Consider the following 11,539-nt stretch of genomic DNA (forward strand, 5'->3'; position numbering starts at 1 on the left):
AAGAGACAAATAGGGGCTGAAACCCAGCCAGCCCAATTTCCCAAGCCAGGTGCTGCCTAAACTATGTGTTCATGGGGCTGCATATGCCCAACTGACTTATCCCTTCTATTTCAAATAAAAATGTGCTATGTGGATTAATATTGACCTTGTTCTTCTTCTTAAGAGAAGACAAACAAGATTCTTCAACTCTCCTAAGACCTGTAAAACAAGGAGGTGGTCTCTCCTCTTAGACCAAACTTTTATTTTTTTCATTGAAAAGAGATGGAAATTGCAGGATATCCATGGTCAGAGACTGGCCCAAAGGGTTTTTATGGTCCCTTCATTCCCAAACAGATGCAGTGCTGGGAAAAATTCAGGTATTGCCTATCTCGCTCCTTCAGTCATCTGGATGGTGCTCACTCCTCATTTAACTGAAGGTTGATGACCAAGGGAGCACCATGTTTTCCAGCTGAATGTCTTTATCCTGTTGGGACATCCTCCAAAGGAGGGAGTTACTCATCGTCTTTTGACTTGCTCTGGGACATAAATTATGGACCAGTGGTGATCATTATCATAACTCAGGTGGTTCAATCAAACCTCTCTTAACTCAATTGGTTCAACAATTGAGTTGTTTTCTAGTATAATTGCTTTCTAGTCTTATTTTTCTGTAGAAAATGGAAAGCTAACTCACACAATTTATAAACCAAGAGTATTCTTTTCCCAGAAAATTTGCAGAAATTACCTATTCTCCTCACTTACTACAACATAGAACTTATCTTTTAGGAAAGATAGTCACAAAATATTTGGAGATCCTTGGTTAAAAATAATCGACAACTGGGTATATACTTAAAAGAATTGAACACAGAGTACACCTGTGTTCTTAACAACATTATTCACAATAGCCAACAGGTGGAAGCAACCCAAGTGTTCATCGATAGAGGAATGGATAATCAAAGTGTGGTATACACATTCGATGGAATATTGCTCAGCCTTAAAAAGGAAGAAAACTCTGACACAGGCAACAACATGGATAAACCTCGAAGACATCATGCTGAGTGAACTAACCCTTTTGCAAAAAGACAAGCACTGTATGATTCCACTCATATGAGGTCCTAGAGTAGTCAAATTTAGAGACAGAAAGCAGAAGAGTGGTTGCCAGGGGCTGCAGGGAGGAAGGAATGAGAAGTTATTATTTAATGGGTATAGAGTTTGAGTTTCGCCAGATTTGGGTTTTGGAGATTGGATGCACAATAACGTAAATGTACTTAACAGCTTTGAACTGTTCACCTAAAATGGTTAAGAAGATAAATTTTATGTTATGTGTATTTTACCACAATTTTTAAAAACAATAATAATTGCGGGGCACCTGGGTGGCACAGCGGTTAAGCGTCTGCCTTCGGCTCAGGGCGTGATCCCGGCGTTATGGAATCGAGCCCCACATCAGGCTCCTCTGCTATGAGCCTGCTTCTTCCTCTCCCGCTCCCCCTGCTTGTGTTCCCTCTCTCGCTAGCTGTCTCTATCTCTGTCGAATAAATAAATAAAAAATTTAAAAAAAACAATAATAATTGAAATCCATGAATTTCATGTTTCCTTTAAGAAAATAAAAACCTGAAAATATTAGTGTTGGATGGTCTTAGACCCTTAAATATATTTTCCTCAGAGTTTTCCTCACATCCCTCTAATCTGTAATCCCTTTTCATTCATATCAATTCATTTATCTAAATTCAATTTAGCATCGATTAAATTCATTGGATTAAACAGTAAGGTATTTGATCTTTTAACATGATATTTGTATTCTCTGGCTTTTTAAAAAAAAGTATTGCTCAGCAGAAACTCTGTGTGTTTTCACAATAATCATTTCCTTGGTTCTCTGATCACTGTGGGAGTGAATTTGGTTCAGAATTTGAGCTTCCAGATCAGAAAGTCACTTACTGACTCTCAGATTTGGGGCAAGCTATTTAGACTCTCTGTGCTTCAAATTCTTTATCTGTAAAATAACAAGAATAATTGTACCTATCCCTAAGGTAATTTCAGATAATACATGTGGTACATTGTGTCTTATTAATATTGTTGAACTTAAGAGTTACTGAACTCTTATTGATGCTGTTGTGTTGTTATGGCAGAGAGGGCCCTGAGATCCTTCCTCCCTGGTGTGTGACTTCCTGGATTTGTTCTGCTGCAGGCTCACTCTCCCTTCTCTGTATCAACAGAAAGAGTGGAGATTGCCATTGCCTAGCTTCTCCTCCACAAACCTGTCACTCCACAGGTACCCAGGGCTCGACATGAAAGCCTCAGCCCCACTCCAACAGAGTTCTCTGCTACTGCCTGACACATAAAAAATGTCTGCTAAAGGAAGGACTGAAGAATGAGTGAATGAATGAACCAATCAATTAATCAACTTTCCAGCCTTGCTAAATGTTGCCAATATCTTAATGAAGCAGGTGAGCAGGACAGATGAATGGCAGATTATGTTAATGAATGCTTTGTCTGAACTTCCTGTGATTGACAGCAATACTCTAAGACATGAATTTCATCTGACCTAGGTACCTGTGAAGTCTCTGTAAAATACAGAATTAGATTTATGAGGGTTGCCTGCAATTATAATTGGGCTGAAAATGTTGGGAAGTGTGGAATGTGCACTACATTTCTGGTCCATGAAATTCCACAGATACTTGGAATGAAGAGCGTTCTTCAAGATAATAATCACATTGTAATGAAGTATTACACTGGCTGGCTTGGAACTGTGAATTTTCTATCAATGAATCCACTCGCTTCAATTTAATTCAAATTGTCCAGCATGATTGAAGACATTGCTGAGGGAAGAATTAATGGTTCTAATCTAATCATCACTATTAGTAGCCTAGCTGAGGGCCCAAGACATACCTTTGACGTGGCACTGTCAAATGCAAGACTGCCCAAGGCAGGACTGAGCTATGAGGGTAGAGTTGCCCATCAGACAAGCAGGAGTGCCAAGGCGTCAGAGACAGAGAAAATCCAAGAGGTCAAATGCAAGAGACCAAACCTATAGGCAGTGCAGAATAAAACCAACAAGAATCAATAATTTAAAGAACTCACTATTACCCTCCTCCATGAGGTAAAAGTGAATACGTCTGAAATGAAAATAAAGATAGGTGTTGTCAGCAGAAAAAGAGAAACTAGTCAGATGAGCCAAATAGAAATTGAGAATGAAAAAAATAGAATGTCTGGGGCACCTGGGTGGCTCAGTCAGGATGAGAGTTCAACTCCTGGTTTTGGCTCAGGTCATGATCTCAGAGTCCTGGGATGGAGCCCTGAATGGAGCTCTGCACTCAGCGGGGAGTCTGCCTTCCCTCTCCCTCGCCCCTCCCCCCACTCGCACACTCTCTCATGAATAAATAAATCTTGAAAAAAACAGAAAAAAATAGAATGCCCGAAAGAAAAAAATTTACTAGGTAGTCTCAATAACAACAGAGATGACAGAGAGGAGAATCAGTAAAGTTGAAAATAGATCAATAGAAATGATCCAGGGGTGCCTGGGTGATTTAGTTGGTTAAGCATCTGACTCTTGGTTTTGGCTAAAGTCATGATCTCATGGGTCATGGGATGAAGCCCCAAGTAGGGCTCCATGCTCAGTGGTGAGTCTGCTTGAAGATTCTCTCTCTCAGCCCCTCCCTCCACTCCTGTGTGCCATCTTTCTCTAAAATAAATAAACAAATCTTTAAAGAAAATAGAGATGATCCAATCTGAAGAACAGACAGAAAAAGGATTAAAAAATAAACAGTCACAGGGACCTATGGGATAATATCAATATCACCAGAGTCCCTAAAGAAGAGGAGAGAGATATTGTGACAGACAAAATATTTGAAGAAATAATTAGTAAAAACTCTTCAACTTTGGTAAAGACATAAATTTATAAATTCAAAAAGTTCAGTTAGCCACAAACAAAATAAACTCAAAGAACACCATACTTATACACATCAAAACCACACTGCTGAAAACAAAGATAAAGAAAAGTCGTGAAAGCAGTCATAACAAAATGATGCATTGCATAAAGAGGAACAACAATTCAAACACTTACAGTTACTAGAGAATACTAAGGATTCCTCATCAGAAATGATAAAGGCAGTGGAGTAAAATCTTGAAAGTGCTGAAAGAAATGTCAACTCAAAATTCTATAATCAGTGAAAATACCCTCCAGAAATAAAAGTAACATAAGGTTATTCTTGATGAAGAAAAACAGAGAATTCATTGCCAATATATCTGCTATAAGAGAAATTGCTGAAGGAATTAAGGCTGAAGGAAAATGTTCCCAGAGGGAAACTTGGAACTTTAGGAATAAAAGAAAAACAATGGAAGTGATAAATGTCTGGTTAAATGATATTTTTCTTTTTTAAGTTCTCTGAAATATGTATAAAGGTTGAAAGCAAAAATTCAGCATTGTCTGGGAGGTGTAAATGCGATACATATGACAACCATTAGGTAAAGGGGGGAAGATAAAAGTGACCTATATGGTTACAAGTCCTACATTTTACCTGAAGCTATAAAATATGATCTCTAAGTAGATGGAAAACTTAGTCATGTATATTATAATCCCTACAGCAACCACTGGAAAAAAACACAAACAGATACAGTCAAAAAACTAATAGATAGGGGCACCTGGGTGGCACAGCGGTTAAGTGTCTGCCTTCGGCTCAGGGCGTGATCCCGGCGTTATGGGATCGAGTCCCACATCAGGCTCTTCCGCTATGAGCCTGCTTCTTCCTCTCCCACTCCCCCTGCTTGTGTTCCCTCTCTCGCTGGCTGTCTCTATCTCTGTCGAATAAATAAAATCTTTAAAAAAAAAAAAAAAAAAAAACTAATAGATAAATTAAAATGGAATACTCAGAGGAAGACAGGAAGAGGTAACAGAACAACAAAAAACACAGGAGACAAAGAGAAAAATAGCAAAGTGGTAGGCCTAATTCAACCATATCAGTTATCACATTAATTGTAAATATTTAAAAACACCGTTAAAAAAAAGATTGTCAGATTGGATTTAAATAAAAAACAACTGTATTCTAAAAAAAAAAAACCCAACTATATTCTACCTATAAGAAACCTACTTTATGATGATATACATATATTAAAAGGAAGAAAATAAACCACACAAACCCCGATCAAAAGAAAGCTGTATTGTTTATACTAATATCAAATAAATTAGATTTCAGATCAAGTAAAATTACTGAGTTATCAGGGATAAAAAGGGACAATACATAATGATGGTCAATTCATCAAGGAGACATACAATCAACAATTTGTATGCAACTAACAACAAAGCATGAAGCAAAAACTGATAGGACTAAGAGAAACAGACAAGCTCACAAATATACTTTGTTACATCAACATACCTCTCTTAGTCATCTATAGAACAAGTAGACAGAAAATCAGTGTCATTTAAAGACTATCTACCAGACAACCACAGAAAATACACTCTTTTCTAAGACACATGGAACATTCACCAAAATAGACCATATGCTGGGCTTTAAGACAAACTTATTTAAAATGAATTTAAAAGAACTGAATTCATACAAAGTTTGCTCTTGGACCATAATGGAATTAAACTCCATGGCATGTGTTCTTCATCAGCTCCCAGAGTGCCTGGGTTGAGTTTCAGTTGCCCACAGAAGTCATTTATTTGATTAAGTCACCCTTTATTAGCTGCTTTTGCTTTTCTGTCTCACTTCCCTAATCCCACACCAATGTTTCCTGGGATCACTTCCAAATAAACTCCTTTCTGGAGGTCTGCTTCTGGAAGCCCGAGCTAACACAGCTGCATATACAGTCAAGTTTCACTATTTGTGGAAGTGAGATTTTCTAAAGTCACTGCAAACACTGAATTAGCGAATACTGAACCACATTGCTCCAAGGGAAAATACAGTTAGGTGCCTGTGAGCCTCTGGTCACGACATTTTCATCAACTAATCAGTACATTACCTTGTTTTATGCATGTTTCTGTTTAAAGACAACTTATTTAATATGCACCGAAAATTTCCGTAAGATGGAACTCATGCCAACAGCACTAGTACTCATGTCTAAATGAAGCTTATCAGGCACACATATTTTCCCCGTAAGACACATCACAGCCTTCTCTCAGTTAGATATGCTAGACAGCACTTCAACACTACACTTGGAGGCCGTTTTAAACAGCAGATCAACACCACCAACAACAATAAACAGACGCGCACACACACACACACACACAAATGTGGAAAACAAGATCCAAATAGACCATGAAAAGGACACTTGTTTACAGTATGAGAGCTGGAACAAGAAGGCAGAGAGAACACCACCTTGTTCACCCTAGCTGGGAACACGCATGTAGGGAAACGCCAACGTTTTAATGTTCTGCACATATCTGTGAATAACTGTGAAAGACCCAGGAGTATTGATTTTGAGGTTACAAGTGAATTTTAGTAAGTAAGTGAATTCTCAAGTACAAGGTGTGAGAATAATGAGGATTGAGTGTGTCTTCTTAAAGTCACCACCAATTGGGTGGTTTATGGATATAACTTTTAATTTAATTCTTCCTTATACAGAAAGGAGAGGCCAGATCAACCTTTGCCAGTCTACAAGGATGTCATCTGGTTCCCCAACCAGGGATGCCATTCTCTGACCTCTTTCTGAGCCCTGGAATCGGAGTAAATTATTTAACGTCGTGCTGAATGCATCGCTGATGATTCTTTTTGTGACTCCCCTTGGCTCATTTTTTATTATAGCCATCGTTCTTGTTCTTTTCTATGCATTTGGATAGGCTATAAGTTAAACTTCGGTGTGAACAAGAAAAACTGGGAATTACTCTGGAAACAACAGCCATTTCCTACATGGTAATATCTATTGGTTCCAATCATTCTCAGAGCAGAATACCTGAGGGAGATTTCTTTGCATGAAAAAAGGAGCTGAAAGGTAATCCTCCAGCACAACTGGTTTAATGTTTGTGCAACACACACACATACACACATAAAGGTGGATAAAATAGATGTGGGTGAATGAACAAATCATTCAAGCATAGGGCACTCAGGCAGAGGTGATACAGTGAGTCAAATGTTTACCTCTGAGGGGCGCCTGGGTGGCTCAGTCATTAAGCGTCTGCCTTCGGCTCAGGGCGTGATCCCAGAGTCCTGGGATCGAGCCCCGCGTCAGGCTCCCTGCTCCGCTGGGAAGTTTGCTTCTTTCTCTCCCACTCTCCCTGTGTTCCCTCTCTCGCTGGCTGTCTCTCTCTGTCAAATAAATAAAATCTTAAAAAAAAAAAAAAAGTAGTATGTTCTATTGTTTAAAAAAAAATGTTTACCTCTGAAATGTCTTTCTTCTCTGAAAAGACAAATAATATGCAAAAGCATAGAAGATTGCAGAATATTATTTTTAATATCATATATTTATCATATATTTTAATAACATATAAGACTGTATAGGAAGATGATACAAAGCCTACGTAGAAAAAAAAGAGGATTAATTTGGTAAAGAAAACATAACAGCAGAGGTTTAACTGATCGCAAGCAATGTCATAGAACTCAAGCAAGAAATAGTTATAATATGGAGCACGTAATTGAAGAAAATATATTTCCAACCCCCCCCGAAATTTATAGATTTAAATAATACCTTAGTTTCCTTGATCCCACATTTTCTAGTTTGTTTTAATCCGGGAACCTGGCCATAGTCAAATTCCTTCTCCTTGAGCTACCACTCACTGAAAAAGAAATAGTTCAAAGCACAAAAACATTGATGTTAATTCCTTCTGACAACTTAATAAAAACATAGAAATTTACTCACAACATATTATCAAAGGTGGAAAAACATGGCCTCGATAGACACTTTCAATAGCCTATCCATCGTTCTACACACATTTACAGATTGTTGTGTCAAGCCGCGTGTCAGGAGAGAGGACCTGGGGTTTCCTGTATGTGGAATTCTTCTCAGTGTGTGCCCTTGGGTGAGTAATGAGACAAATTACTACCCAGACACACAGGCGCTATGAGAAAGAGAAATACGGGGGTTACAGGAGCTCAAAAGGAGAGAATACACCCAATGGAGGGTCAGAGGTAACTTCATGGATAAGATGATTATATGACGACTCAGAGAAACAGAGCATCCCAAATTCATCTGAAATGGAAGGTTCAAGTGTGGGGTTGGTGAGAGATAAACTAGACTGGTAGGCAAGGACCAAACCTTGAGGGCCTATAGGTCAGGCAAAGTTTGAATTTTTTCAGAAGACAAAGGGGACCCACCATATGATATTCAATCATGAGGGGAGATTGGGGAGAATGACGAGCGTAGTGTCAGGTTTACAATTTAGGGAGACCAGTTAGGAAGCAGATTGAGAATGGGCTGCAGATGCGGGGCTGAGGTCAGCAAACCTGGTAAGTGGCTGTTATGGTAACCTTAGTAATGATAATCCAAATAACAGTAATCCAAACACGATGAGGGCCTGAATTAAGACACTGAGAGAGGAGAAAGGGAAAGAAGTGAAGAAATACTGATGAGTCAGAGTCACTAGGGTTTGGCAACGATAGAAGTGAGGTATCAGTGGGACAGAGGGATTCCCGGATGTTTCCAGGCTCCTAGCACGCAGTTAATGGGACAATGGTACCAAACACAGTTCCTCATGACTGAATGTGACGGCCTCCTTGTATGTCATACAGTATCTGATGGCTTCAAAATCAGAAATAAAAATAATCATTATGACTGACAGAAGACTCACAAATGGTAGACTGCACTCTGTGATCTTAAAAAATAAACATGTTTAAGATAAAAATGGCCCACCACTGAGCACAGCCCTGTGCAGTGGACATCCTGGCTCCAAGAGTCATTACAGCAGGACACAGGTGCTCCTCCTGGACACAAGTGACCTCCAGGGCAGTCGGGGGTTCTCTGTACACAGAACAGCATCAAACTCCCTTCTAGGCAAACCCATGCCCTACAATCAATGTTCTAAACTAGGACCTGATCAGATAGGACATTCCCCTTCCAAGGCCTTCTTCCTAAGCACTAGGAGAACCTGATCATATAACAGCGGAGATTAGAACTTTGGATGAGGTCTTGACTGGGCTTCTGCATTTCTTACTCTTATCTAGAAGCATCACACGCTGAGCAGAGAGTGGGAATATATGATTGTACTAAGAACTGGAAAACCACACATACCAGTTATACCCTCAATGGCTCTCCCCTACTCTCAACACAAAATCCAAACAATTTAGTGTGTATACAGTGATCTTCCAGGCTCAGATGGGACATCTAACCAGCCGTTCCCTTTCGCTGAGAACTGTTCTCTCTACCCATAGGGCCATCGTAATCATGTTTAAATGGCATGACCTGAACTTCTAGTAACAATTTAATAGACCAAAGGTGGATCCAAGATGAACTGTCAGGAATGTCTGCCTTCTCAATCATCTCCCCTCACTCATTCACTGGCATTTAATGGTCTTTAGTAAATACAACTAGCAGAGATGCCAATGATTTGTCCAACAGGGGGGAAAAAAAATCACCCCAGAGTTTATGGTTTTATTGCTCTCTAAGACATTAACAAATTTTGTATATAACCTTGCAATCTATTCCAGCATTCTTTTTTTATACTAACTACATAAACCAGCTTTCCAAATTGTTTTTTTTTTTTTACCATCCTGTTGGTTCCCTAATCAACGAGTTAAGTAAACCTCTGACAACTGCTCCTTCTATATTTTTTAAATTATACTTTGGCAAAGATAGCTAATTTCCCAATCCCAGCTTTTTGTGTGAAATATAGTAGGCCTAAGCATGAGAGGAGTTCACTTGTATTACGAAAGGTTTCAAATCCAAATATGTTCACTATTAAGGGACTTCTTAAAAATACTAATATTTCATTGAGAGTTGTTTCATCTTCAGGAGTCCAGAGAATTTCCCAGTATTTCTGCAGTTTCTGACTAGTGTATTTCCATTGCCTTTGAGGGTCACCTAAGTCAGCCCAGGAAAGGATTCAGGTCTTTGACAGACAGCTCAGCCTACCAGCCACCACCTAGTACTACCTTAAGTTTTAGAATAATTCCAAATTATTCTTCCCTGGCCTTCCGTCTCACCCCCACCTGCACTATTACCCAGATCTGCCCGATGAGTCACAAATACTAATGGGCCCTCAGCATGAAATAATAAAATTGCTGGGGACTACAACACTGAGCTCTGAGTTGACACAGAATTCTGACCACTTCCAAGTCTCAAGCCTTTGGGTAAGCCACCTAACTAATCTTTCTTGACCTCTGTTTCTACATGGCAAAATGGAGTAACACCACTTTTCCTACAGGAATACAGAAAGAATTATGGGGCGCCTGGGTGGCACAGCAGTTGAGCATCTGCCTTCAGCTCAGGGCGTGATCCCGGCGTTATGGGATCGAGCCCCACATCAGGCTCCTCCGCTATGAGCCTGCTTCTTCCTCTCCCACTCCCCCTGCTTGTGTTCCCTCTCTCGCTGGCTGTCTCTGTCTCTGTTGAATAAATAAATAAAATCTTAAAAAAAAAAAAGAAAGAAAGAAAAGAAAGAATTACAATTAGCCTGGCCCACTACATATAAGTAATCCTGTATGAGTTTCAAAATTTGGCCCCAGTCTTCCTTGTGAATCCGGTACCAAGCCATCTGACATATAGAAAAGAGCTCTGATGGGATGCAGAAAAGGAAATGTTTTTAAAGGCAGAAAGGGAGCAGAAAAAAGGAAATTATTAGCAAAGAATGCATTGTTTTTGGCAAGGTCACCCTCCTAAGAGGACAGAAGGGGTTTATCAGTAAATTTCCTTTTATCTGGTTGAAGGTTACATGGGGATTATGAAAAAAATTTGGTTAGGTATTAAGTCTTAGCTTGCTGACCCTGGGGCCTTACCATAAGTAACTGTTTCGCACCTGTGGTTTTCTTTTTAGCCCAGTTTAAAGCAGTGATTTTTTTGTTCTTGAACTGGAGGAGGTGACGGCCAAAGGCCCTCCCAACTCTTAAGAATTCTTTCCCAAAGAAAATACTTTCTTAAAGGCTTTGGCAGAACTCAAAAATATCCACAGAAGGTTAGTGACATGAAAAGACGTGTTTAAAAATATTCAGCGGACAATTTCCGATCCCCAGGTGTTCTACCAGGTCTGTAAACCTTTCACCTTTGCCAGTAAATAAGGGGTGTGCGTGTGTGTGTGTGTGTGTGTGTGTGTTTAAACACGGCCTCATTGTTTTCCCCTCTTAACGCACACACAGCCCATTTTGGTGGCTGGGGGGCTGAGGGGAGGTGGGGGGGGCGGGAAGGAGGAAGCGACCGCCCCAGCGCTGGCAGAATTCCAGGGTTCCCATTACACACCTTCACTCCTCAGAACGCACCCCGAGGAGCTCGGACCGCCTGCGCCTCCAAGCTCTCTCTTTCCGGTTTCCGTCTGGAGGGATGCGCGTCCACACAGCACGCCTTAACCCTGCGACGCCATCCTCTTCCCCTCCTCCTCCTCCCCCCTCTTCTCCCTCTCTCCCCATCCTCCTCCTCCCCCCTCGGGGTCAAAGCGTCCCCCTGGGCGCTGGTACCGCCCCCGCCCCGCCCCGCCGCCTACTCTAAC

General features: G+C 40.4%; 2 long non-coding RNA genes across 2 annotated transcripts; both read right to left on the reverse strand.

The window, feature by feature from the left end:
- Positions 1-1,449: 1,449 nt before the first annotated feature.
- Positions 1,450-7,101, reverse strand: LOC117802296. The gene is made up of 3 exons (XR_004625393.1): positions 7,047-7,101; positions 2,863-3,001; positions 1,450-1,501 (listed from the first exon to the last, which is right to left on the reverse strand). It is a non-coding gene; the product is annotated as an uncharacterized LOC117802296 (long non-coding RNA).
- A 57-nt stretch (positions 7,102-7,158) lies between these two features.
- LOC105239768 lies at positions 7,159-11,442 on the reverse strand. The gene is made up of 3 exons (XR_002143723.2): positions 11,293-11,442; positions 7,594-7,681; positions 7,159-7,214 (listed from the first exon to the last, which is right to left on the reverse strand). It is a non-coding gene; the product is annotated as an uncharacterized LOC105239768 (long non-coding RNA).
- Between the last annotated feature and the right edge of the window lie 97 nt (positions 11,443-11,539).

This window comes from Ailuropoda melanoleuca, chromosome 5 (assembly GCF_002007445.2).
Source record: "Ailuropoda melanoleuca isolate Jingjing chromosome 5, ASM200744v2, whole genome shotgun sequence".
In the NCBI taxonomy this organism is placed as follows: domain Eukaryota; kingdom Metazoa; phylum Chordata; class Mammalia; order Carnivora; family Ursidae; genus Ailuropoda; species Ailuropoda melanoleuca.